This window comes from Miscanthus floridulus, chromosome 18 (genome assembly GCF_019320115.1).
Source record: "Miscanthus floridulus cultivar M001 chromosome 18, ASM1932011v1, whole genome shotgun sequence".
Classification (NCBI taxonomy): Eukaryota; Viridiplantae; Streptophyta; class Magnoliopsida; order Poales; family Poaceae; genus Miscanthus; species Miscanthus floridulus.
The window spans coordinates 114,651,089-114,679,074 of NC_089597.1; the positions used below are offsets into that span (position 1 = coordinate 114,651,089).

Consider the following 27,986-nt stretch of genomic DNA (forward strand, 5'->3'; position numbering starts at 1 on the left):
CGCGCGTAGTTGAGTGTGCTTTTCATCTAGGACTAGGACCACTGAGCAAGTTCCACTCGGACCAAAAATGAAATGACGTCACCATGGCCCAATCGAGATGGGCAATGTAAATCTAAAAAAAATTACAAGCACCGAGATATTCAGTACAAAATGTTTACAATCCTAACTCTTTTTTTTTTATAAAAAATGGCATAGAACTTCTTACCTCTGCGTGTCTGTGCGCAATGTTTACAATATTATATAGTTTTAGTGATGTTGTTGATGAATCAGGACAAGAAGAAAATACAGAGATTATGCATTGCAGGGTCCATTATTAAATTTTCATCGGTGAGAGACGATCGGTTCCGAGCCTCCAAGTAGTGATTTCTAGTTTTCTGCTCACTAACTAGAAAGACTCTTTTTGTTTCGTTATCACGCTGCGATTGAAACCTTAACCGAGCTGACCGCTTAGTTCGCCGGTTTCTAACTTTCTATACGATGTGCGATGGCATTCAATACCGCATATAAATACAAATTTGCCGGACTCAGAACATAACCACCGGAACCTACCAACTTCGACACAAACGACCGGAAGTCACTCTCTTATCTCATCATAAATTAAGGAAAGAAAGAACAAGACTGATGCGCACGCAACGCAGTTAGTGTAGTATCAGCTTTGCTACAATCTGATACGGAGTATCAAAGGTAGTCACTCTTCATTCTGTCGGGCCTCACTACTGTTGCCTGGGCCCTGTGATGTGAGCATCTCACGCTGGTGGCTACCTTTGACCCCTCGTGTTCACACGCACCCTTGGACAGCCCGAGCTGTGAGCTGATGCCGCACCTGCACTCGCAATGCGGCCTCAGGGTGTTTTGGTCTGAATCTCGGTGCTCGTGCATAGGGGCCGTTCCTATCTTCAGCCTGGGGCCGGAGCAAAATCGGACACGCTCCCTTCAACCGAACACGGAGTCAGGATCCATGCCGTCTGCTCAATGACACCTAAGGAAACAAACTAACCCACTGTTCCTAAGTCCACTTCAGACCGCCTTAATTAGAATTCTAATGATTTGTAGGAAAATATAAGGTTGTGGAGATTATAGAAAGAATTTTTGAAGATATCTTGATTAATAGGTCAAAATATCCTTTAGAATCTTGATAAGAGACATGTACCTGAAGAAAACAGGATAAATTAATTTAAACATGATGACAAAATTACAGATATCGATATACTGGAGATCGGCTTGTAATGATAACACCTGCTGTACCAGTTTGATGTACAAGTAAATAAAATTCAGATTATCTATGAGGAATGAACACCCACTTTGCATTATTTTAATACTTTTATGAAATAGTTTTGGGTATTTGAATTCTTATATAAATTCAATAGGAACAAAGTCTATTTCCGAATACTACGTTTATAAATGTTACTCTGGAATGAACTGTCAGTTTATTTAGCTAAATAAAAAAATCACAGAGAGATCACAATGGAAAAGGAGACATGACCAGATTGGTGTAGATGCAGATAGATTATTTGTCTGCCTACCACCAAAGAGATGGAAAAGCAGGTTTTTGCATGACTTGAATAAACTGCAAGGTGAATTTATCTATCTACTGTATCATGACAATTAATAGTCATTTGGTTGCTTGACAGAACTAAAAGATGTCAGATCCTTTATTTTTTTCAAAAGATCAGATCATTTAATTTCTGACACACATGCTTGGTGTTTCTAAAACTTTGGGCTTATTGGAATGTATGTTTATTGCCTGACATTTCAGGGGAAGTGACAGCCTGTGTTATGCGATGCCTATTTTTTGCATCTCATTTTTTGGTGCATCTGACACTCCTACAATTCACTACATACAGACACGGTATGTTCACTTCAGTTTCTATTTTTGTATTTCTGGTAAGTTACCCTAAGCTTGGGGATTTGTGTTGATTAGTCATTCCATGTGCCCTAAGCCCTGACAACCTTGGATCACTGGTCACCAGAAGTTTTAGAATTAACTTTGGACTTAATATGACCCGTTGGGTTAGCACGGGCACTGATATATGCAGTTAACTTATATACTATGCAGTGGCTATATTTCTCATTTTGCATGAGGTAGCATTGCAAATAAGTTAGGCAAAGTATTCAGTATTAGCTGCAAATGTATCCGGCCGTAAACGGATTGTAGCTCGTATGCATAGATCATTTCTCTTGGCTGATAACATAGCACAAAATGAACCGACTAATAAGATGATTATATTTTAATTATTGCGGCATAATAGCCATTTTTGTCCTCAAACTATTACTCGAGGCTTAATTTCATCCCTAAACTTTTAAAACGGCCGTTTAAGTCCTCAAACTTTAGTTTTATGATCAATTTCATCCTACAACTACGAAGATGATCGTTTTAGTCCTCAAACTTTGTATTTTGGCATCAATTTCATCCATAAACTATCAAAGTGCATTTAACTTTTATTTTCAACTCAATTTTGTCTATTCAAAAAGAGAACTTATATTTTAGGCATAATTTCATTCATAAATTATCAAAATTATAGATCTGCTATTGTTTCAATATATCAATGTATTCTTAATGAATAAATAGTGTTCGATACAACTGTAATTGCTCCCGTAATATCATTTAGTCGGATATATATAAATGATACCATTATAAGGTACCACTAAAAATAACAGCTTGGAGTTATTAATGACCAAGAAAGAGTTTTTGGATGAATATTATTTTTCTATCTACAATCGCTGATGGTGTTCGAGCTAACCAGGTGCAACAGTACAGCGTTCCACGTAGAACGTAGACAACGTTGTGTTGAAAATAAAAGTTTAAAGAACAAAATACACTTTGATAGTTTATAAATGAAATCAAGCCCAAAATACAAAGTTCGAGGACTAAAACGATCATCTTCATAGTTTTAGGATGAAATTGAGCCTAAAAGTAGAGTTTGAGGACTAAAACGGCCGTTTTAAAAGTTCAGGGATGAAACAGAGCCTCGAGAAATAGTTGAGGGACCAAAATGGCTATTCTGCCAATTATTGCAGCTAACAGTTGCTGTTTTGGTGCCTGAATCTATAATTTGGTGAATTGTTTCATTTAGCTATAATAATTCTTGTATGGTTCTGAACTATTATGTCCATTTGTCTGCAGCTCCCTCTGCGAGGAACTGACATTGCACACTCGGCACAAACTAAAAAACAAATGACTTGATTCGACCTTTGGAGGCTTCATGATGCCTGGTGTGAAAATTCAGAAACTGGCTACACAAGTACATGATCTTTAGCGACCACTTCCATCTTCACAGTTTCTGTGACTGTTTTCTAAAGTGAAGCATCTCTGAGTTTGTTCTCTTGATCTCAACTGTAGCCGGTGATTCTTGTAAGATCAGACATAAAACCGTGTTATTGTTATATCATCGTTTCGTTGTTTTCATGTGCATCCCTGAAATGATGTCGTGGTGTTAGCATGGGCAGTACTCGTGAGAGAAATACGCTGATCGTGAAGCTTGTGCTTTGTCGAGGTTTCGTAGAACAAATCATCCCATTCTGGCACGGCCAAATTTTCTGACAGACCTATGGCACTCCAGCTTGGGCGCAGCATAGCAAGACAGCGTGGCGTGTCCCAAAAATTAAAGAAACACTCAGATACTTGGTCTGCCACGATTTTGCTGAATGTTCAAAAGTTGGGCGGGGCCTATATCTTACTCACAAAATTGGGCTGCTGCGACCTACGTGTTAAGTAGGTCCATATGAAGGCTGCAACTGAGGATGAAAAAGTCCAACCTCAAGGAGAAGCCGATGGTTTATAAGTTTCATATACTAGACTAGACAGAGACCTGAACAAATTTTGGCAAGCAGTGGGCTTCGAAGGAAGAAGACGACATTTTTGTTTTTGATGTACTCTTATTTTTAGCAGAAATGCTTTGCTCCGGGCGACCCATCATCCGGACGTTCCCAAACCCAGTGGCCAACATCCGTATCCTCTCCTTCACTCGCCTTTAACCATAGCATGTTATCTCCATTCTTTAGAAGACTCTCTGAAAGTGCATTTGCCCACCATGTGGGTTTTGGTGTATTGATGACATCCAAATTATGGACTAATGTGATCTTAATGAGATCTGTCGCAGCTATTAGTCTTATGAAAGATTCAAAGAGTTGATAAAGATGAAATGGTATCCCTCAATTTATTGAAGTTGAAAAGACGAACGAACTCAAAGCGCTCTCCAAAGTTTTATTTTTTATTTTGAGTATAGGTTTCACCGTACTATAAAGAGGGGTGCAGGTTTAGGTGGTCTGAGGAAGATAGAGTGCTCAAGCATTTAAATAAAATCAAAAGAGAGATAAAATCACCTCACGAACACTTAGACAAGTCTGTGGACTTTTGGTAGTCGAAAGTCCCGGCGTGAGCCGAGAGTTCTGGCTATCAGAGGTCCCAATGTTTGGTGCCGGAAGTCTCAGCGCTTGCTGACTTAGCCGTAGCCTGCCTACGCACCTTCACCCGTTGGAAGTCCCGACGGGAGTCGAAAGTTCCGGGTGCCGGAAGTCCCGACGCTTTGGGACTCAGTCACCTGGTTCACCATGTCTGTCGGAAGTCCCGACGGAAGCTGGAAGTCCCGGCGACCGCTGGGAATTCCGACGACATGCGAGCAAGCCCAGTGGACTGTCTGCGTGAACAGTGTTTTTGCGTAGAGCCGGAAGTTCTGGAGATCTGTGTCAGAACTTCCGACGCAGATCTGAACGGTTGGATTTTACTATGAGTATAAATAGCTCTCTCCTCTCTTCTAACCGTCAACCACCCATTCATTACTCACCAACCTTCGTCCAAAATAGCTCCCAAGCATTCAAGGCGCCTCTCTCCTCTCATCTTTGCTTCAATCTTCGATTCTCCTAGGGTTTTGAGTGAAAGGAGAGTGGATTGAGTGAGAAAATCATTTTGGCAAGCTTGAGCGCCCCTCTCTCCAACTCTCCTCTTAGGGTTTGGACTCGATCTACGGAGTGGTGACCTTCCGGCGTCAAAGAAGCAGCCCCAACACTAAAAGGTTGGGTGTCCTGAACCGTTGGTTGGATCCTGGGTTAATGATGAAAAAGTGAGTTCCTTCCTAGGTCCAGAGAGCTCTGCCTCCGGCTAATGTGCCTGGCTGGTCAAAAGATGGCCCTGTGTTCGATGGAGCACAACGGAAGTGAAACTCACAGATGCGGCCGTGGGCGCCTACTCTCTGTGCGTGTGTGGTCAGAGACGGGAAGATTCCCAGATTGATCCATGCAGATCTCGGCGCTGCTTCTGAATTGAAACCGCTTTTGATGGATATTGTTGTTAATAACTTTCTCTAGTGGTCTGGCATTTCAGGTCGCAACAGTTTAGGTACGTGAGGGTAGCGGCGGCACCTCCCGAATCATTATGCTTTAGAGAAGTTCTTTCTTTTCCAAGTGACGCGCGCGTGCACCATGTGTCCATGTGAAAATAACCTCGCATTGCAGTGAAAATAACCTCGCTTCGTTCTTGAATTCTTGTTTTGATGCCGGTGAGGGAGTTGTGAAGCCATCTACTTGTGACGTGTTAAAAAACTTAGTTGTATTCATAGGACTATCTGAAAGTGGACTAGTGACAACATTGATATCCTCCATTTCTGCAACTGTTCTGGAGCAGAAAGAACTCACTAGCAGATCTTGGAGCGGGTCAGTACTGGCCACAGCCCCCTTGTCTTCGACCAGGATGTCCCCTGACTTGCACTCCTTCAGCAACTCTTGGTCAGCAGTCTTGGTTGCCTTCTTGCCATGGTCACCCTGATCAACATGAATGAGGAACTCATGAAGCATAGGATCAAAATTATCTGTTGGGTTATCATGGCACGGAACCTCAAGAATTTCGAAAAGAGGCTCACTTGCAACTTTAATGGATTCTCTACTTTAATACTTTAATGGATTCTCCCAAAAACGAAACAAGCGGTTCAGCGAAGGAGACATGCTTCATGTTCTTACTTGCTTTTGATGGATATTGTTGTTAATAACTTTCTCTAGTGGTCTGGCATTTCAGATCACAACAGTTTAGGTACGTGAGGGTAGCGGCGGCACCTCCCGAATCATTAAGCTTTAGAGAAGTTCTTTCTTTTCCAAGTGACGCGCGCATGCACCATGTGTCCATGTGAAAATAACCTCGCATTGCGGTGAAAGTGACATGCGCCTTGAATGGTGCCATGCCATGGAGATGGTGGATTGGCATGGGTTGAAGACACTAAGACATGGAATTTGAGCGCTGGAGTTCGCTATAAGCAGCACATTTTTATGCGAAAGCCTTAAAATTCTGTCCTCCATGGCGCTTTCGTGGCATTGTCTGAGCTTTGGTCGCGCCAAACTTTAACCATGTAACAACTTTTGGCATATCCGGTAGTCTAGGTCTGATCCGCTAGGCTCTGGGTTGCTTCTCGCCGCCCGATCCGTTTGTTCTTGTGGTTTAAACTCCTCCCCTCTTAATGAAATACGGGTAAAATCCCGCTCGCGAAAAAAAAATCAGACAACAACCTATATTTAAATGTAATAATAAAGTATATAAAAATAGAAAAATTAATGTCATTGGTGGTTGAAGTTTCGACCCTCACAATATCACTATCGGGTGAAAGATAGAACCGGAAGTGATATCACACTATCACCGATGAGTGGAGAACCGGCGGTGATAGTCGAGCTCTATTATTTTGGCCTATTTCCTGCAGTAATGATGGGTTTCAAACCGGTACTGAACACATTTTCAGCTTCAGAAGCAGCATGATTGGGCACAAAATTGCAGCTTGAGCACAAAGTTCATGCCATTTTATCTGATGCCAAATTGGATGGTGGTCATCAACGGTTTAAAAGAATAGAAGCACTGGAAACCAAATCAAAGAGCGTGTGTTTTAGGAATCATTTATTGGGTGCGGTAATGTTTGGATTTCCGCTAGCTTTATACTTTAACAACTCTTCTTTCCTCTCAATCAAATACGTACCCATGATACGGTCGACGAAAAACCAAATCAAAGAACAGCATATGTGATATGCTGAAGGGTATCAGTGGTAAAAAAAAAATAGAACGAACCATCATGAAAAGAATTGCTATGCGCAGCAACAAAATTTTTCGGGAAGGATTTGATGCAGAAGAGAGGGGAAATGATTCTTTTTTTTGGAATTAGAGGGAAACGATTCTGGAAAGGGGAGGGGGGGCAAAATACGCAGTTTAAAACGGCACCAGGAACGGGATGAGATGATTGTTGGGCCTCTATCTTTCTTATCTGATGATCCGAAGAACGAAAAACACTCAAAACATTGAGCTGGCCATTTACTTCTCTTTTTTTTTCTTTCCTTTCTTTCTTTTTTTTTTTTTGAGAAACGGCCACGAGTTTTTTTTTTTTGAGGACACGGCCACGAGTTTGCTGAATGCTTAAAAAGTTGTGCCTCTATCTTGCTCACAAAATGGGCCGCTACGAGTTATGTAGGTCCATATGAAGCCCTGCAACACTGCGGCCCAGATGTGTGCAAGGCCGAAAGCGAGGATGAAAGTCCAACATGAAGGTTTGGAAGCCACCATATATATTGATTTATTTACATAATTAAATGAAAGTATGGTTGACCTGAATTGAAAAGTCTGAAGAACCATATTTTCATCATGTATGTAAAGGAAAACAAGGGACTTGCTAAAATTCAGGTTCTTTTTAGACGACGATTATTGCATATATATTTTATACTAAAATTATAGATTTTGTTCATTGCGCAATCTTCAATTTCGTTACCGTGAATAAAAAACCCGTTAGAGAAACCACAAACCCGACAAAATTTGATTTGTGTTGGCACAAAGACAATTAACAATTTACGCTTATTTCTATAGGCAGACAAGGACAAAAAAATTAATATGTTATGTTACAAAGACAAATAACAAATCATCAAAATAACAATTAATTTGTATTAGTCGGTGGTACAAGAGTGTTGCCTGAAATAATCTTAAAATTCAGGCACCTGAAATATGGACGAGGCTAACGCACGCACGCACGGCACAACAACTTCTTCGTCCTTTCCTAAAAAAGAGTGGCTTCATCCACTGACTCCGGCGCCCTCGCTCCCGCCGCCGTCCATCGCCCTGCCGCAGCGAGCTACGGTTTCACCGGAGCTCCGTGGCCACGGCCGCGGCCGTGGAGCTCCGGTGAAACCCTAGCTCACCCGCGGCGCCACCTTCTTCCCCTCTCCCTGCCCCCGCCGCCGTCGCCATGGCCACCGCCGCCGCCTTGGCCATGGCGCCCCCGCACCGACCTGGCCCAGCCGCCTCCACCGCCAACAGGGCCCCTAAACCGCCTGCCGGCATCCCCACCGCCTAGCCGGCCTTCCTCCCCAAACCCCCTTTCCTTGTAAGGCCGCTAGAGTTTGGGAAGAAGGGAGGGAGAGCTCACCGGAACCCTAACACGGAGGAAAAGGAGGAGGAGAGGAAGAAGGCCTACCTCGGTGGATTCGTCATGGCCGAGGCCGGATCCGCCATGGCTAGTGTGGGGAGACGGTGGGGCATGGGCTCATCGGAGGAGGTCGCCGTCAGGGAGCAGAAGCGTGATGGGGGAGAAGCTCGCGCGGGCGCCGCGGGAAAGAGAGAGAGAGGGGGGGAGGTGGAAGACGACACCATACGGCGCGAGTGCGTGAATAAGTGGGTGTACGCATTGGGGACATGGCCGTGCGGTCTCCATTTTCTACGGCCATGTGGAAACAAGTCTTTACCCTGAAATATAGGTGACGTGGGAAAACAAAGGAAAAACCCCATACGATTGCCAAGTGCCAACCATATCTTTTCTTTCTTTCCATATGAACATTGCGTCATTGACGTTTTGCCAAGACTAGACAAGAGAGTAACCACCACAAGAAAAGAAGCATCGCCGAAGTCATCCGACTCGTCAGCCACGCCGGCGTCGATGAGGTTCTGGAGGAGGAGTGGACGCGGCATGGCGGCAGACGCGGCGCGGAGAGGGATGGGGGTGCCGCGTGGTGCGCAGCGGCGAGACGGAGTGGGGCGGGCGCCCGATGCGGTGAAGCCGCGACAAGCGAAGCGAGTGGGGATTTCTGTCGCTAAGGGTTCTGTCGCGGGGCAGAGATGGAGGAGAGAGCGTAGAGGGAAGCAGACTGATTGCCTGTTGGGCATGATCGCTGCGCCGCAGGCCCGAGACCGGGGGCGTCCGGAAGCACGTGCCCGGACGAACGCCCTAATCCTAGCATTGCCGAGTTAAAAAAGGCTTTGTGTTCCCATCGCTATTAGTAGGGATGCAAGCAGGCGCAGGCTTGCCCACAGCCCACTAACCTGCTAGGCCCGCCTGCGAAAATAATCCTAGTGGCCTATGCAGACATCTACAACTTATCTTGCGGGTCTAAATAGACTTGCCTACAAATCCTTAAGCGGGGAACCTGCAAGGCCTGCGAGTGCCCACATCACCTGCAACCTGCTGCATCTGGCCGCTGGTGCAGGACCTCTGCATCGCCTCAGCTGCTGGCCAAACCTTGCGAACCTTGCTGCACCGAACACCTCGCGAGCATCGTCTAGGGACTTGCAATACATGTTCAGTTGTCCACCAACAACTGGGAACTATGAAAACACATAAACAACGTGGCCTCTAGAAAGCTACAGCCAAACCAGAGCCGCCTGATCATGACATGCCGAGAGTCGGCAACTTACTGAACATGGCAGATGCATTGTCCAAAGTTACTGAAAAAATGCCAACCAGGCAATCTGAACCCTGCACTATAATCATTTTTCACTAGGAGTAAATGACCATTTTACTTCTTACTTAACACCGTTATGTGCCTAAGCTAACGGAGACGCTGTATAGGTAACTGAATTTAGTTTTCAGACCTCATTGGTAAGTCCAAAGAAAAAAGGGTCATAAAAGGAAGCTAGATTTTTTTTAGGCCTCATAGGTAATTTTCTCTCTTTTTATTTGTTGTATTGTTATATGTAGATTTAACCTAGACCGTTAGATCTCTATAAAATGGAAAAAGTCCATTTTTGACCCTCTAACTATGGCTGCAGTTTGTTTCTAGCCCTCTAACTCGAAAACCAGACACGCGCAGTCCCTTAACTCTCAAAACCGTTTAAAATTGGCCCTCACGCCCATTCGACCGTGGTTTCAGCCCAGTCAACCCGCCACGACCGCGGTTTCAGCCCAGTCTCCATGTCTAACGAGCTGGGTCCACATCGCGAGCTTCAATCGTCTTAGTGTTTTCAGCCGCAGCCGAGGCTGAGGTCGAAATCGACGCCATCGGTGACCGCCTCGACGAGCTCCTGTCCAGCGCCTCGCCGTCGTCCTCCCACCACCCCCTTGCGCAGTTGCGCGCGCTCTCATCTCCCTTAACTGCTCTGACCAACCCCACCTTCTTCCAGCTGCCCTGTTCCCTCTACCCCTGTCTTCTTGACGCCTTCAAGCTCCGACTCCGAGCCACCACTCCCTCTGTTCCTCCGCAACAGAGCACGAGTAGCACAGCCGCCGCTACCGTCGACAATGGCGGAGCCCAAGTAGTCCAAGAGCAGCCACGACGGGGCCAGCGGGGCGGCATCCAAGAAGTCCAAGTCTAGCAGCGCCGCCCCGGCCACTCCGGGGACGCTGGACGCGCACTTTGCGCCGTGTGCGGACATCAAGGGCCTTCGTTTCGGTGCGCAGCTCGTCATGCGGGCGCTCACCACGCGCCGCGCCGCGCCGCTGGAGCTCCCGCACCTCCTCCACGCCACGCCCTCCCCCACCCCCTCCCCCACCGGCGCCGGCAACGCCACCATGGGCACCAAGAACTCCAAGGCCGTCGTTTTCGTCTTCGAGTCCGCCGCCATGAAGGCCGCCGCGGACATCGCCTGCCCGGGCGTCGTCCCGCTCGGCGATGTCGGCCGCCTCCTCATCCGCATGGCCCCGGGAGCCCCGAGATGGCGCGCTTCAAGTTCCGCAAGGGCACATCCTGTGCACTCACCTCCCGGCTACCGGCGACGAGCTCCCCGCGCAGCAGCTCCTCATCCGCGGCTACGGGCTCCTACTGCACCGACGCCAACGCCGCACGCAGTGCTGAGTTCGAGCTGCCGCTGGAATAGGAATCGGAAGCATGTCGTCGTTGTACAGGAAGGCGACGCGGACTAGGCGGACCAACAACAGACGGGGACGACCCTGCGGCCTCGACCACTGGATGCCATGGCGCTCCGCCCGCGGTCGCTCGACGCCGTGGAGGTCCGGTCGTGGCCTCGATGCCCACCCTCCTCGCACGGCTGCTCAACGCCATGGAGCTCCCGCTACGGCCGTTGGACGCCGTGGAGGTCTGGTCGTGGCCTCGACGCCCACCCTCCCCGCGCAGCTGCTCGACGCCATGGAGCTCCGACTGCGGCCGTTCGACTCCTGCCTCCCCGTGCGTGGCCGCTCGATGCCATGGAGGTCCGGCCGCGGCCGCTCCACGCCCGGCTCGCGCGTCTCCCCGCGCCGACCCGCCTCGACGCCATGGAGGTTCAGCCGTGGCCCTCCTCCCCATGCCGGTGGAGGGCGCGTAGGTCAGCACCGAGACACCGAGGCCGCGGTACAGGCCGCGCACGCCGTCCACGAGTAGGATCTTCCCGCTGACGACGTCCACCGGGGTCCACACCACCTGCGCGGCTACGGCAGCAGAGACACCGCCCGTGACCGAGACGACAGCAGAGGCAGCCGGTTCCGTGACGCCGAGGCGGAGTGCAACGGAGCACACGGCACTCTTAGTGTGCCCATACGTGAGCAAGGAACGGCGAGGTCCCCTCCTCTCTTGGTCTACACCTCGGGCAGCCGCCGTCGCCCTCAGTCTGCTACCGTGGCCAGCCCCGCAGCAGAGCTCTGCCTTGGCTCGTCGAAGACCGCCACCGACCTCCCACCAGCCCGAATCGGCTGAGCACCGCCTGACCCGAAGGCCACCTTGGTCCACGACCCTTCGAAGAAGCCGCCGGAGCCGCGCTCGCTGTAGCCGTCGCAATACGGGCTAGCCACTGCTCGCCATCGCACTGGAGTCGAGCACCGCATGAGGCCGCTCACCCGACTCCGCTCTGCTTTGCCGAGCCGCAAGGGCCACGGAGCCCTACGTGACGAGGCCGCAGGAACGTCGTGCCCGCTCGTAGCCGCCCTCGCCTGCCGCGCCTCCACGACTGAAGCCGTCGTCGTGCCGAGACGGACGCCGCCGCCTCCATGCCAAGCGCCGTTGCCGCCTAGCTCACGCCAGAGCCTGCTCCGCTGAGGCCCCAGGACCGCCGGCGCCGCCCCAGTGCCCTCTGCCCCCTCCGCTCCGCCCTGCGCGCGCGCTGTCTCTCTCTCTCTCTCTCTCCTTCCCTCTCTGCTCTCGCTCGTTGACCGCACGGCAGTCGCGAAGGGATGAGGACTGGGCCGAAACCGCGGTCGTGGTGGGTTGACTGGGCCGAAACCACGGTCGAATGGGCGCGAGGGCCAATTTTAAACGGTTTTGAGAGTTAATGGACTATATGTGTCTGATTTTCGAGTTAGTGGGCTAGAAACAAACTGCAGCCATAGTTAGAGGGCTAAAAATGAACTTTTTCCTTATAAAATCTAACGATTGATATTCTTCTCTTTTTCTCTATTAATCTCTTAATTTCTAGACCTTCTCAGCGAACGTGGTGGCTCTATTTTTATGTTGTACTATTAATGTATAATAGATAGATAGATTCCAACGTGCAAATGAACTGCTCATATCGAAGTATATAATCACAATCGAATTGTTAATATCATCCATACATATAATGAACTACCCGACTGTGAGCGCGGCAGTGGGAGGGATTGGAAGAATTTTGAACATGGGATACAGGGAAAGAGCTAGGCGAAGGGCGGACGGCACCTCCGGTAGTTTTTCCGTAGGGGTAGGCGCCCTTTGGATTGGAGGATTGCCAAAGGAATTTCATAGGATTCAACTTCCAAAGGATTTTTTTCCTATTCTTCCATTTGGTTCACAGCAAATGCAAAGGAAATATTCCATAGGAATGCATTCCTATAGCTCCGTTCCAAACTAAACAAGAGCTCAGACCTCTTGGAAAGATTCCTGGCGCGAAATGAGATTGTTCGCGCGCTCGCTACCCTATGTCTGTGCTATTTTTTTTTTGTTGTCTGACAGTAAACTGCAGCCTTTGCTTTGAATACTCCACAGGTAGTTGTTCAATGGAAGCATCAAGTTCCTTTGTTTTACCTGTGCTGCAACCAAAGGCTCCCTCATCTACTTTCCTATGTGTTCAATTCCCACATGAACATGACAACTCAATTCCTATATTTTTTATATCCCTATATTTTTCCTATCCTAGGTTCCAAAGGTGCCTTTAAAGGGAGTATAATGGGCTCAGCCCGTCCGGCGCACGCAGGCGCTCACAGCCATTCTGGCCCAACAACACGGGGATTCGGCCTCCTTTGACGAGAGCTTGCTCGAGTGCCAAACTGTCCCAGATTGCTCTTGGCTGCTACAACTGGTACTTCCAGACGGAAGGACGCTAACACCGGCCAGTATTAAGCTAAAAATCGATTTCGGAATTGAGCAATCGAACTAGAAGTCTTTGACGTCAGAATCTATCGTCCACATGAAGACAACGTGCAGCTTTATTGTGATGGTGCTAGTAGTGTGTGCAATCTGTGTACCTGGTCAATATATATATATATATATATATATATATATATATATATATATATATATATATATATATATACTATTTTACTATATTGCACCTGGGTGCGATCTGTGTACAGAATACACCCAGGCCAACCGGCGCGCCTTGTCTGGGCAACCGGCCCAACTAACCCACTAATCAGGCGCGCCACACACCTCTACCCTCTCCCACGCCAACACCGCCCCACCAGGCAGCGAGGCAGGCACACAGCGAGCGTGCGAACGAGTTGCAATTTGTGTACGACGGAAGTTGCAATCGGTTGAAGGGATGAGTTGCAATTTGTGTACGACTGAGGATGCAATCGGCTGACGGGCTGAGTTGGAACTGGTATACAAATGGAGCTGCAACCAGCCGTCCAGGGCAGTTGCAACTGGCCTACCCAACCGGAATGCAACTGGCCTAACACCAAGGTTGCAATTTGTGTACGACGGAAGTTGCAATCGGTTGAAGGGATGAGTTGCAATTTATGTACGACTGAAGATGCAATCGTCTGACGGGCTGAGTTGGAACTGGTATACAAACAGAGTTGCAACCAGCCATCTAGGGCAGTTGCAACTGGCGTACCCAACCGGAATGCAACTAGCCTACCATCAAGGTTGCAATTTGTGTACGACGAAAATTGCAATCAATTGAAGGGATGAGTTGCAGCTGAGGGGCGGCGCCCAGGGCCTGTACAGGCGCGCGGGGTCCCGAGAGATACAGGCGCGCGGGTCAACCGGGTCGGACTCCGCGCTGGTACGGCTCGTGCTCGCTGCGCTCCGCGCGTCTCGTGGCTCGCGCCCGTGCTCGCGGTCGGATGCATTTACTATACAGAATACACCCAGGTGCATTTTAGCATATATATATATACATATATATATATATATATATATATATATATACATATATATATATATATATATATATATATATATATATAGACTAAAATACACCTGGGTCACTTACACACGCACCTCCAAACCTTTACCTGCCGCCAAAAGGGGTCAATTACTGTAAACAACACGAGCGGGTCATTGGATCCACCGGTCAGTGAAGCAAAGGATCCTGAATCCCAACGCTCCAGCTCAGATGGTTTCCATGCATACTAATAAGATGGTACTCAGACTTATCACGCCTGTATACATGAATGGATGCTAAAATGCGAGAAAGGGTACGTAGCCTAGCGAGTACGAGAACATCAGTAGCATACATGGTCTTGAGTTTGACTTCCTTGAGAGCGAATAGTTCAGGATCGGCAGCCTATACCCCCACTTGAAACTCGATCAAAATTCATCATCTTGGTTGAATTTTAGCTCTTTCCTCCTCTACATGTCAGTATTTAACAAGCAAGTCCTACAAGCTCGTGAGTAGACAGTAGTGGGACCTTTCCATATACTCTTGACTTTTACTGTGAGTCCTTGAGTAGTGGTGACCTTTTCATATACTGTTGACTTTTACCGTGAGTCCTTGACTAAGCATGCTAAGCAACAGTTACGTTCTAAAAATTTAACCAAGCGACAGTTCAAGGCAGGGATCATGGATAACAAGGACAGAGAGCTACAAGCGGGTTGCCTCTAGGGCACCCACGATGATTAGAACTAGTTATTAGCTTTAAGTCAACTTCATCAATAGTGCTAACTTTTAGCATGAGTAGACCCACGTGATACTCTCACGTAACCTTGAAATGTGTGCAAGAGCTAGCCTGTTCGTTTGGCTGTGGCTTGTCGTAAACGATCGTAAATTTCCAGCCGGAATAGTATTTTTCTCTCACACAAACTAGCCAGCAGTACTTCTCCATGAACCAGCAACGATACGAACCAGCCAACCGAACAAGCTGTTAGCTCTTGATCAAGAGCTTTTCTCTCTCTTCTATTAAAATATGAAAAAATGCTTAAAGCTAAAATAAGAGTCAATTGTTGAAGTTGCCCTTAGTCATAGACATTATATAAAGCTAACACACAGTCATATTAATGCATTGTAAAGAGTTGAAGGACGCTTAGGTGCTTGGCTGATAGGCAAACAATGTCCCAATGGCCTTGGTCCATTGATCGGCGACTACGTACGTCTCTCCGGTTTCGTGGTACCTGAACGCTTGAATACGATGCATGAGTGATGTTGCAAGTATATATCACAATCAAATTAAATATACTTCCTCCATTTTTGACACAGCATACTCTATAGCAAACTCCTGGATCAACTGAGTTTAAATCGAAAAGAAATATAGTATCTCTATTTCAAATTATAAGACGTTTTGCCTTTTCTAGATAGATAGATGTTGCTACGTACTTAAATATATACTTGTCGGGGATCAATACTAAGGTACCCGAAGAGAAGGAGCTAATAACCATCAACGTTGATTCATCTGAGCAGTCAAGAGCGCTACTACAGCTCTTGCCGATCCCCAGGTACGCAAGCTTCGCCTCGCCCGACCCTTGGGTTCGCGCTCCGCCTCGCCCGACCCTTGGGGGAGGACTCCACCTCGCCCGATCCCTGGGGCTGGTTTCGCCTCGCCCGGCCTCTGGGGAGGACTCCGCCTCGCCCGACCCCAAGGCCACAAGCTCCACCTCGCCCGACCTCCAGGGGAGGACTCCGCCACGCTCGACCCCTGGGTCTGTGCTCCGCCTCACCCGGCCTTTGGGGGAGGACTCCGTCTCGCTTGGCCTTTGGGTCTGCGCTCTGCCTCGCCCGACCCTTAGGTCTGCGCCCCGCCTCGTCCGGCCTCTGGGGGAGGACTTCACCTTGCCCAATCCCTAAGGGATGGTTTCGCCTCGGCCGACCTCTAGGGGAGGACTCTGCCTCGCTCGACCCCAAGGCCACGGGCTCCGCCTCACCCGGGCTCTAGGGGAGGACTCCGCCTCGCCAAACCCCTGGGTTTGCGCTCTGCCTCGCCCGACCCTTGGGTCTGCGCCCCGCCTCGCCCGACCTCTGGGGGAGTACTTCGCCTCGCCCAACCCCAAGGCCGCGGGCTCCGCCTCGCCTGATCCTTGAGGGCTGGTTCCACCTCACCCGACCTCTAGGGGAGGACTCCGCCTCGCTCAATCCTAAGGCCGTGGGCTCCGCCTCGCCTGATCCTTGAGGGCTGGTTCTGCTTTGCCTGGCCTCTAGGGGAGGACTCCACCTCGCCCAACCCCAAGGTCGCGGGCTCCGCCTCGCCCGACCCCTGAGTCTGTGCTCCGCCTCGCCTGACCCTTGGGTCTACGCTCAGCCTCGCCCGACCTTTGGGGGAGGACTCCGCCTCGCTCGACCCCAAGGCTGCGGGCTTTACCTCGCTTGGCCTCTAGGGGAGGACTCCGCCTCGCCCGACCCCGAGGCTACGGGCTCCGCCTCACCCAACCTCGAGGGGAGGACTCCACCTCGCCCGCTTGGCCTCTGGGAGAGGACTCCACCTCGCCCGACCCCGAGGCTGCGGGCTTCGTCTCGCCCGACGAAGACCCATACTACCACCAACCACTCCAAGTCCAAGCGTATGGGTCTGGGTCAAAGCTCTGACATCAGGGAAGAGACTGGCACTCCTCGATGTAGCCCGCGACCCAATACAGGACATACCTATGGTTCACATCAGGAACAACGTCGGGTGCACCGGTGCTGTTCTGCCTAAACCTTGTACGAACACTGACGAGCGCGTCAGTTCACCACGACATCCGCCAGGATAGAGTGGAGCGCCATGACCGGCAGACGATGCCTACACATGGCGCCAGTGACGGACAGGGCCACGATGAGAAGCTATCCCTATTGACATCTACAGGGTCAGCGGGACCCACATAAAGGAGAAGAAGGACCCGATGACCTCGAAGGACTTCTTCCTCTCGTTCTCTTCTCTTCCTCCACTGTAACACGTGCTCTCCCTTGGCCTATAAAATGGAAAGCAGGGCGTCCCATTAGGGGGCATCAGACCAACAATCGCAACACAACCGAACCGAACACATCCGAACTCGACTCGACTCGAATCAGAGCTCACCGTAACACACCACCAGAGACTTGGGACCAGTCCCTCTCTCAGCCGTTTGTAACCCCTACTACGAACTTTCAGTGCTAGTAACGCGAGCAGCAGCAACGAACTGGACGTAGGGATATTCTTCCCGAACCAGTATAAACCTCATGTCCTCTTAGCACACCATCCGAGCCAAACGCGCAACAATACAAATTTTCTCATCGGTGGCAACTCGAAACACCGACAGTTGGCACGCCAGGTAGGGGCCTTTTGCGTGTCTGGACATCCACACTGTAACAGAACCGACCAATTATACGAAATTAAGTAAGAAAATCATCCGCTAGAGCAGACGATTTAGCAAACTGAAGCCCGTATAACCCGGTAGTCCGTGAAATCACGAAGGATTTCAAACCAACTCACATACCAGCCAAGATCGTAATAAGTTTAGCGGTCACCATCACATATTACATAAAAGTTCGCATCACAAATACATCCGAGTTTAAACATAGTTATTACAAACGAGTTCGAATAAAAGTAGCGGAAGCCATTTGTTCAAAACCACACGCACTGATACGAAGTTCAAATACAGTGCCAGCTAATGATCATCTCCAACAAAAGCATCAGACGAGACGTAAGGAATGACCATGCCCATGGTCCTAAGCATCACCCATCGCAGGATAAAGACAGTTGATACAGTAGCCGTAATACATCTGCCCATCTGCAACAAGTGGGAATAAAACCCTGAGTACGAGAAGGTACTCAGCTAGACTTACCCGACATAACCAAAAATAAAGTGACACCAAGGATTATGAAGGGCTTTATAGTAGGGTAGCTGACTCATTTGCAAAAAGAGGCATTTTTAGCATTTCAAGAACCTTTCCAAAAGCATTATTGTCAAGTTAATTATTATTAACCTGTCGACTACATTTGCACCTATACTAGAGCAAGCATGTGATTAAGCAAATAATGATAACCAATGATCATTAACAACTTCCATAATGTCATATTCATTATAACTGTCCAAGTGTTCCATCAACATTACTACGATGAAGTAACTCAAGTCAAGTGCTCACTATCTAGGAGCGATGGCGATTCGAATCGATTCCTAACCAGCTGGTGATTTATTCCTTACACAAACCTCACCCGCTAAAGTGAGGTATCGGTCACCGAGTCAACTATCCAGGAAATCTCGAGTTTGCCAGGAACCACATGTACCCAAGGGCCGACCGACTGCACTTTGGTCTTATTATCTCGCCCCCGTGTCCTACCACACCTGCTCTGGCACAGTGCACTGCGGGCAATCTACTCGGCCCGAATAATCTCCCAGCTTCGTGGTCGAAAGGTACTTTATTCGGCCAGCTAAATGTAAGGCATGCGTTCAACATGACCTGAGGCCCAACAACGGTCGGTCCTTAATCGACACAGACGGAAAGCACTACAGTCCAAAACTCTGTAAGTCTCCATCCGGTCTCAACTTCATTTAACACTTAGTTATACCATGACTACATAGTTATCCAAGCAGATCCAGGTAACCACCTATAGCTCGCAGGTGACAGGAAATCACCCGACTTCTACCGGTCTAAGCCAGCTAAGCATTGACTCGACTACGGATACCAGGGTAACAAGGATATAGTATAACAAAGGTAGACAAGGTATAATGCAGCAACGGTTGCAAACAACTCCTGAACATAATGCATCAATTAAAGTAAAGCATTTAATTAATAATTGCAAACCGGGGAGAAAAATTGCTCCGGGGCTTGCCTCTCTCAAAGGAGCTCGGGCGATGATCAGGGCACTCCGAAAGTTCCTCAACGTCCTCCTCGTCGGCTTCGGTCACTTCCTACGGCTGCACCTCGGGCTCCTTGGGTATGACGACTGGGCTCTCGGTTTGTGATCCTGTATGATGCAATGTGCGTAAGTGCTTATGCAAAAAGGTGCATCGGATGAGATGAACACAATGGATATGCTGGAATGCAAGGTAGTCAACATCATCCAAGAACATGTACTACAAGCACATGTCATCTACTGCATTCTCTTCTACTACTAATATGCTAAGTCAACACATCCCATTAAATGCTTCAAAGATACACCAAAGCTTCACTAATTTCTTAATCATGCATAAAGCAACATTTGATTAAACCCTAATTAATAATAGGTTTGAATAGCAACATCTATTTTTATAGCTTAGAAAAATCTTAGAAAATTACCATAGCACAGTACTACCCTAAGTAGTCTACCATTAGATTTTTATGGCATTTGGATAAGTGGAATAGCCTACACAAAAATGACAAGCTTGAACCTAATTATGAATGTGAAAATACTTTGTATTATGAAAAGTGTCAAACAACAGATTTAGTATTTTTCCCATGATCTTCATAGCATACAATCACTGTACAAAAATTATCACATGCATGTTTTATACAAATTTTGCTCTCTAGCAAAAATAACAAAAATCAGCCATTAAAGGCACTTGAACTACACCTCATAATTTTTCTACAGGACATGCATGGCATATATTTTTCCTAGGAAGTACATTACACAAGAAGAATAACACACTTGGAAGCATATTTTCTGAAGCATATAGGTTTTACTACACATTTTTCAAGATATCAGCAATATCAAGGATTAAATAAAGCTCTATAGAAAAGTATCTCAAAAATGACATGCAATATTTTTATCATGTAGATCTGGTGACAAGGAACCTAGCAAAATTTGTTTCAACAAATTTGGAGCCAAAATGAGTATACAAACATTTTCCAAAGTATTTAACAGAAATCTGAAAATTCATTTCTTAAATCTTTTTTTTAAAACCAGCCGACGAAATTGCTGGGTGCACCCGGTGCTGTACACCCGGAACTTCCACCGACCACTGCAGCTGGGCCCTGCGGCCCCATGGGTCAGTGACCCGAGAGCAGGGGTGGAGGCCCGCCGACCGGTGCTCACCGGTGGCGAGCTCTTCCGGTGGCGCAGGCGGTGCCAGCGTGCACACCACGCTGAGCCGCACCAACTAGGAGGGTGGAGTTGGCCCAGCGGCGTGACGGTCCATGCGAACGCGGCAGCGCACTCGCCGGAGAGAAGGGAGGTAGGATGGCGTGCGGGGTGGAGTGGCGTGCGCGTGTTCGGACAGCTTTGAAGGCAGAGCACATGGAGGGCGAGGCAGGCCGGGGCTGCCGCGCGGCGTGCGTCGCCGGCGCATGGCGGCCACGCGGCGAGCGCGCCCTGACGTGGTCGGGCGCGGCGCGCGGGAACGGCGCGGCGCGAAGCTGAGGCAGGCCGGGTGAGCGGGCCAACGCGGAGGCAGGCCAGGCGCGCGAGTTGGGCTGGGCCGAGGCGAAGGCGCGGCGCGCGGCGGGGTGGAGTGTGGGCCGGCTTCGGCTAGCGGGCCAGAAATGAGGCGGCGGCCCGTGAAAGGAGAAAACCCTTTTTCAAATTCTAGTTTCAAGAAATTTTCAATATCAGTTTTCAAATACCCTTTTGTGCAAGAAAATGACATCTTTTGAAAATGGCCCAAAAATAAAAGTTGCTTAGAATTTAATCCTCTACAACTTTGCTTTAGGGACCAACTAAAAATTTTGCATAGATTTTGAATTGGGAAGTAAAAGCTAAATAGGGAGGATTTTTGACCGTTTTCAATAAAGATTTCAAATGCATATTTTGCCAAAAGTTTGAATACCAACTTTGCTCCAAAAACTGTGCTAAATAATTCTAGGTGATTTACAATTATAGCCAAACATGTTTTACGAACCTAGCAAACATAATTAGGGCAAAAACAACTCTAAACAAGTGTATGCAACATTCATGTTTCACGAGCGCGTTTCATATGTTTCGAAACATGGTTTCAGTTATTATTTACATGATTAGGCATGTATGATTAGGATGCTTGATGATGCACAATATGCATGATTTGCAGTGCCTAAATGCTGGCATAACACCGGGGTGTTACAGCCCTCCCCCCTTATAAAAATCTCGTCGCGAGATTTGGGTTACGAACCATTTGTTATAAAAATCTTCATAAGCTTTTTGTAGATATTCTCCCGTTTCCCAAGTTGCATCTCCCTCATCATGATGATTCCACTGTATTTTGTATGTTTTCACCACACTATTCCAAGTAGCACGTTCTTTAGTGTCTAACACATGGACCGGTTGCTCACGATACACTAAATCTGATTTGAGTTGGATGCCTCGAGGTTCTATTCTTTCCTCCAGAACACGCAAACACTTCTTGAGATGTGATACATGAAAAACTGGGAAGACGGTACTCATTGTCTTAGGTAACTCTAACTTATAAGCTACTGGACCTCTTCTTTCTAAGATCTTGTATGGTCCTATGAATCTAGCGGCAAGCTTTCTTTGGACTCCAAACCTTTTCTTCTTCATTGGCGTGACCTTCAGATAAACATAGTCACCAACTTCAAACACAAGGGGTCTCCTTCTGTCTGCATAACTTTTCTGACGCGATTGGGCCACCTACATATTTTGTTGAATAATATGAACTTTCTTCTCGGCCTCGTCTACAAAGTCAATGCCATAATACCTTCTATCTCCTGGCTCGACCCAATTCAATGGTGTTCTACATTTTCTACCATACAAAGCTTCAAATGGAGCCATCTTGATGCTTTCTTGATAACTATTGTTGTAAGCAAACTCAGCTAATGGTAACCATGACTCCCATGATCCTCTAGAAGACAACACACAGGCTCTTAACATATCCTCAAGAATAGCATTAACTCATTCAGTCTGACCATCTGTCTGAGGATGATAAGCGGTACTACGAATCAAACTAGTTCCTAAGCCTTTGTGTAAATGTTCCCAAAAGTGAGCCGTGAACTATGGCCCTCTATTAGATACTATAGTCTTTGGTATACCATGCAACCTAACAATTTCTACGATATACTTCTTAGCATATTGAGGTGGTCGATATTCTGTCTTGATAGGCAAGAAATGAGCGGTCTTGGTAAGACGATCCATAATCACCCAAATCGAATCATGTCCCTTTTGAGTAATGGGCAAACCCAAGATAAAATCCATACTTATATCATCCCACTTCCAACTAGGTACGGACAACGGTTGCAACAAACCGGCAGGTTTCATATGAATAGCTTTCACTCTACAACATGTGTCACATCTGGCAACATATGCTGTAACTTCTTTCTTCATTTTGGTCCACCAATAACGAGGTCTTAGTTCTTGATACATCTTACTACTTCTCGGATGGATAGATAGCTTAGAAAGGTGAGCTTCATCCATGAGTTTATTCCTAAGCTCTCGATCCTTGGGAACCACAAGACGGTCGTCAAACCACAACACGCCCTGTTCATCCACTCTAAAGTGCTTAGACAGCTTTTCTTTTATTTTCTCTTTGATGTGGAATATTCCCTTGTCAGTTTTCTGGCCTTCTATTATCTTACTCTCCAAAGAGCAACTAATCTAAATACTATGTAACACAGTAGGAAGCATCAGATCGAACCCATCTTCAAGTAATGGCTGCACATTCAAGAAATGTGACTTTCTGCTCAAAGCATCTGCCACTACATTGGCTTTTCTAGGATGATATTGCACTTTCAAGTTGTAATCTTTGATCAATTCCAGCCATCTTCGTTGTCTCATGTTCAACTCTGGTTGGGTAAAGATGTACTTAAGACTCTTGTGATCTGTGAAAATATTGCACACATTACCAAGTAGATAATGTCTCCAAATTTTTAGGGCATGCACAACTGCAGCAAGTTCAAGATCATATGTCGGATAGTTGACCTCGTGCTTTCTCAATTGACATGAGGCATAAGCAATGACTCTTCCTTCTTGCATAAGAACACAGCCCAATCCAGTTTTCGATGTGTCGCAAAACACATCAAATGGTTTCTCAATATCCGGTTGTGCGAGAACAGGAGCAGTGGTCAACAGCTTCCGCAAGGTGTGGAAAGCTGCTTCACACTCCTCTGTCCATACGAACTTGTGATCTTTCTGTAGCAGACTTGTCATTGGCTTGGCAATCTTCGAGAAGTCTGGTATGAAATGACGATAGTAACTGGCTTGTCCTAAGAAACTCCTAATCTCAGGAACTGTGGTCGGTGCCTTCCAATCCATAACCTCTTGCACCTTACTTGGATCGACTGAAACTCCATTTTCTGACAGAATGTGACCAAGGAAAGGAACTTTCTTCAACCAGAATTCGCATTTGCTAAACTTAGCATATAGCTTATGATCTCTAAGTCTGGTCAAGATAATTCTCAGATGCTCTTCATGATCCTTCTCGTTCTCGAAGTACACCAGAATGTCATCGATGAACACAACCATGAACTTATCCAATTCTGGCATGAAAATTGTATTCATCAAAAACATAAAGTATGCAGGAGCATTTGTCAAGCCAAAGGACATGACAAGATACTCATACAACCCATATCTAGTGGAAAATGCAGTTTTCGATATATCTTGTGGCCTAATCTTGATCTGATGATAACCGGATCTCAAATCTATCTTTGAGAACACCTTAGCCTTGGCTAACTGGTCAAACAGAACATCAATATGAGGCAAGGGATACTTATTCTTGATGGTTACAGCGTTAAGTGGCCTGTAATCTACGCACATTCTCAACATTCCCTCTTTCTTCTTCTTCACAAACAAGGTGGGACATCCCCATTCAGACTTGCTTGGCCGGATAAACCCCTTTTTCGATAACTCTTCTAGTTGCTTCTTCAGCTCAACTAATTTATCTGGAGGCATCCGATAGGGTCTCTTTGAAATCGGAGCTGTTCCAGGGATTAACTCAATTCCAAACTCAATATCCCTATCTGGCGGAAGACCAGGTAGCTCATCTGGGAATACATCCGGAAACTCACACACTACCAGAATCTGATGAATAGGAATGACTTTAGTAGCACATGTCACACTTATAAGGTCTGTTCTCCAAGGCAATGGTACTTGGAAAGTACCCTCACCTAGGGGATCCTTAAGGGTAAGTACCCAACTTCCTGTATCTATAACTGCTCCCCAATCCTTCATCCAATTCATCCCTATATTGACATCTAATACTAGTCCAGGCATAACTATCAAGTTACTCAAAACTTTCTGCTACCTAATTCAAGGGTTGCCCCTCGAACCATCCGATTGGTCAAAACATCAGCCCCTGCTGAACTTATACGGTAACCATAACCCAATTCTGTGCATAATTGTTCATGTTTCTGTGCAAATGCTTGACTCATAAAAGAATGCGATGATCTAGAATCAAATAGAACAACTGCAGGGTTTTCGTTGACAGGAAACTTACCAGCGGTTATGGGCTCTCCCTCAGGAATCTCATCCACTATCGTACTATGCACCCGAGCATTATAGGTCTGCTACTTCTTCTTGGGCGGATAGGGACAGAACCTTGAGAAGTGGCCGGGTTGGTCACAATTGTAGCAGGGCCTCCTTACTGTACCAGCAGATCCCATAGCTCCCTTGGAACTGCCCTGTACCGCAGTTGCGGCTGCCTTGTTAGACTGTACTGCCATCTTGTAAGGCTTCTAGGGTCCCCTGAAATTCTGACCTCTCTGCTGAGGTGACCTAAACCTAGCGCTAGGTGCTGATGGACGATAGGGAGGACGACCTCCCACAGGTGCTCGTGCTTGGGAAGGACCACCTTCTAGGGCTCTCTTGCGAGTCTTAGCTGCGGTGCTGGCATTGTTGTTCTTTTCCTGCTTCAGACAATCACTGATGAAGTCATTGAATCTGGCGCGGGTGTTGGTACCCACATGCTTCATCATCTTTGGATTGAGTCCTCTCTTGAAACTAGCGATTCTCTTAGCATCAGTGTCAACCATGTCGGGAGCATAACGACACAAGTTATTGAAAGCATGCAAATATTGCGTCACAGTCTTGGTGCCCTGATTCAACGCCAAGAACTCTCCCAACTTCATCTCGGTCAGCCCAGGTGGAATATAAACTCCACGGAAGGCCTCAGCGAACTCTCTCCACGTAATCTGAGCATTTGGAGGGAAGGTTGTGCGATGGTGCTTCCACCACATTCCCGCTAGTCCTTGCAACTGATGTGCAGCATACTCAGTTTTCAATACCTCAGTCATCCTCAACACACGGAATTTATCTTCCATAGTGTTGATCCATTCTTCAGCATCGAGTGGTTCTGTTGCTTCCTTGAATATTGACGGCCTGGTGTCCATAAAATCTTTGAAGCTGCTGTATTGATTCACCCCAATGCCACCACCATGATTGTTACCGTGCTGAACATTGTTGGCGATAGTACGCAGAAAATCCTCCATGTTCTTCTGGGACTGTTCCATGTTGCGCTGACTCCGGAGCAACTGTGCGAGGAACACCTCTGGGGTAAACGGCGGAGGAGGTGGCAAATGCGGTTCATGGGGAGGCTCATTGTTGTTGCCGTGGTTTCCACCACCACCACCACTAGTCCCCGCACCGTTAGCACCGGTCTCAGCGGCCTCATACGTGGTACGGCGAGTATTTGTCATCTGCATATTTTAGCAACAAGTAATGATTGAGTGAAGCTGTAATAATTGTGAGTGAATGAAAAATTATGCCAAACTAAATTTACTGGAGAGAATAAATTCATACAATAAAATAGAGGCACAATAATCGCATCCCAATTAAAACAACGTCACTAATTAAATTACTTCAACAGCAAACATCGTGTCCATACAACCAAATTGCCAGCATACATACACTGGACTTTTATGCGTTCAGATATCGCATTCCTAGCCAAGTTCCAATCACATGCTAGTCTCATAAGTTCGAAGCAAGATACATTAGGTTACATGCCAACAAAAGAAAGGTCATCGTGACAGGACCTAAACACTAGCGCAAGGCAACTAGCCTACTCCTCGGGGCCGTCGTCGGGGTCGAAGACGTCACCATTGCCCCCAGGTGAAACTACCGACTCGTCCTCGTCGTCGATGTCCATGCCATCGGCGTCTAGAGGAGCATATGGGCTAGCCCCATTGTAGAGCGCGTGAAACTCCTCCTGCAGGTTGACGTACTCCTCTAGCTCATCGACCCTCTGCAGCAGAAGGTCCCTCTCGTCCCAGGCTTCATTCCTCTCCTGAACCAACTGTCCAATCATGTAGTCTGCATTGTTGTTGGCTTGAGTCAACGTATGCACCCGCTGCATAGCTCTATCACCTCTCTCTACCGCCTGGTCCTGCTGTAAGCTCATATCAGCCATCTGCTCCTGCAAACTAGCTATAGCACGTGCCTGCTTCTTCTTCTGCTTTCTTACCTTGAGCTTATCATGACTACACAAGCCAGTCAAAGTCAAGTAGGTACTCTCAAGACCCTCATACGCTCGGATGGCGGCGAACATAGCACTCATAGCATGGTTGTCACTAGCCTGTCCCTCAGCTGGACCTCTGACCAAGGCACTTCCCTGAGGCTGAACCCAAATAGCATCACGAGGATCATCCCTAGGAAAGGTGCCAGCTAGAGCTGCTGCAAGCTCATCGGGAAATCTGCTCATGATATCCCTGATGACACAAAAAGCTGCTCCCTCTGCACCCTCAACAGGAGTGCGACCTTCAAACTCCAAGTGCCAACCATCCCAATCTAGAGCATCACCAAGAGCAGGAACCATGATTTCTACCACTGCAAGTCCATCCTCTGCTAACTGGCTCTCATTCCAAGAGTACACCGGCTCTTGACCCTCTGGGTACCCCACATCATGGAGCACTCTCCAAAGCAAGGTCGGCATGCCAAACTCGCTCAAGAAGGTGTCTGTGGTGCGGTGCTCCCTTAGGGCCAACGGACGTCGACGTGCTCTTCCTCCAGTGGACTTACGGGCGGTCTACTTCGTGCGGGCCATCTGTAGCAAAAGTTCTTTTATTACTCCGTGGGAACATATTTTAGGTGATACAACTTTTATCAAAATAAGATAATCAATTTATAAGGGGAGGAATGCATGACATGAATGAAATGCACAAGTAATATGATGTATGTACGTGCCGTACGTTCTTGCAAACTTATGAAATAAATAATTTCTAGCGACGAATTCGGTGGCATACAAACGATCTCTCAATGCGTATCTAATACGTTCTACACGATAACGTTGTTATGTACCTGCAGAAGATTCATTTCAGCCCAATTCCCAATGAATACATAAAAGTAGTAAATTTTATCTACACGCTCTACACGAATCCCCAGATACGTGTACAACGGTAGTAACTACCCGAACCATCGTCCTATTGACGGCATCGCCTCAATAGACAGAATATCCACACATGAGATACCTTTGTAAAACATGCGTAGAACATGTAATTACTCCAGCATCATATAAGCATTCACCCTAGATCGGCGGTGTATCCGATCATGCTCTCACAACTCACACTTACCGAGGCGTAGAGGCAAATGATCCATACATTACCACTCAAACAAGTGGCACTCATACAATAGCACGCCGTATGAGCAATGAAAGAGAAATATGATGCAAGAACCCCAAGTCTGTACTTAATTAAG

General features: G+C 47.4%; 1 pseudogene; it reads left to right on the forward strand.

Annotated features, from left to right (window-relative positions):
- The first annotated feature begins 8,465 nt into the window (after positions 1-8,465).
- LOC136524418 (uncharacterized) lies at positions 8,466-11,041 on the forward strand (annotated as a pseudogene).
- The last annotated feature ends 16,945 nt before the right edge of the window (positions 11,042-27,986 follow it).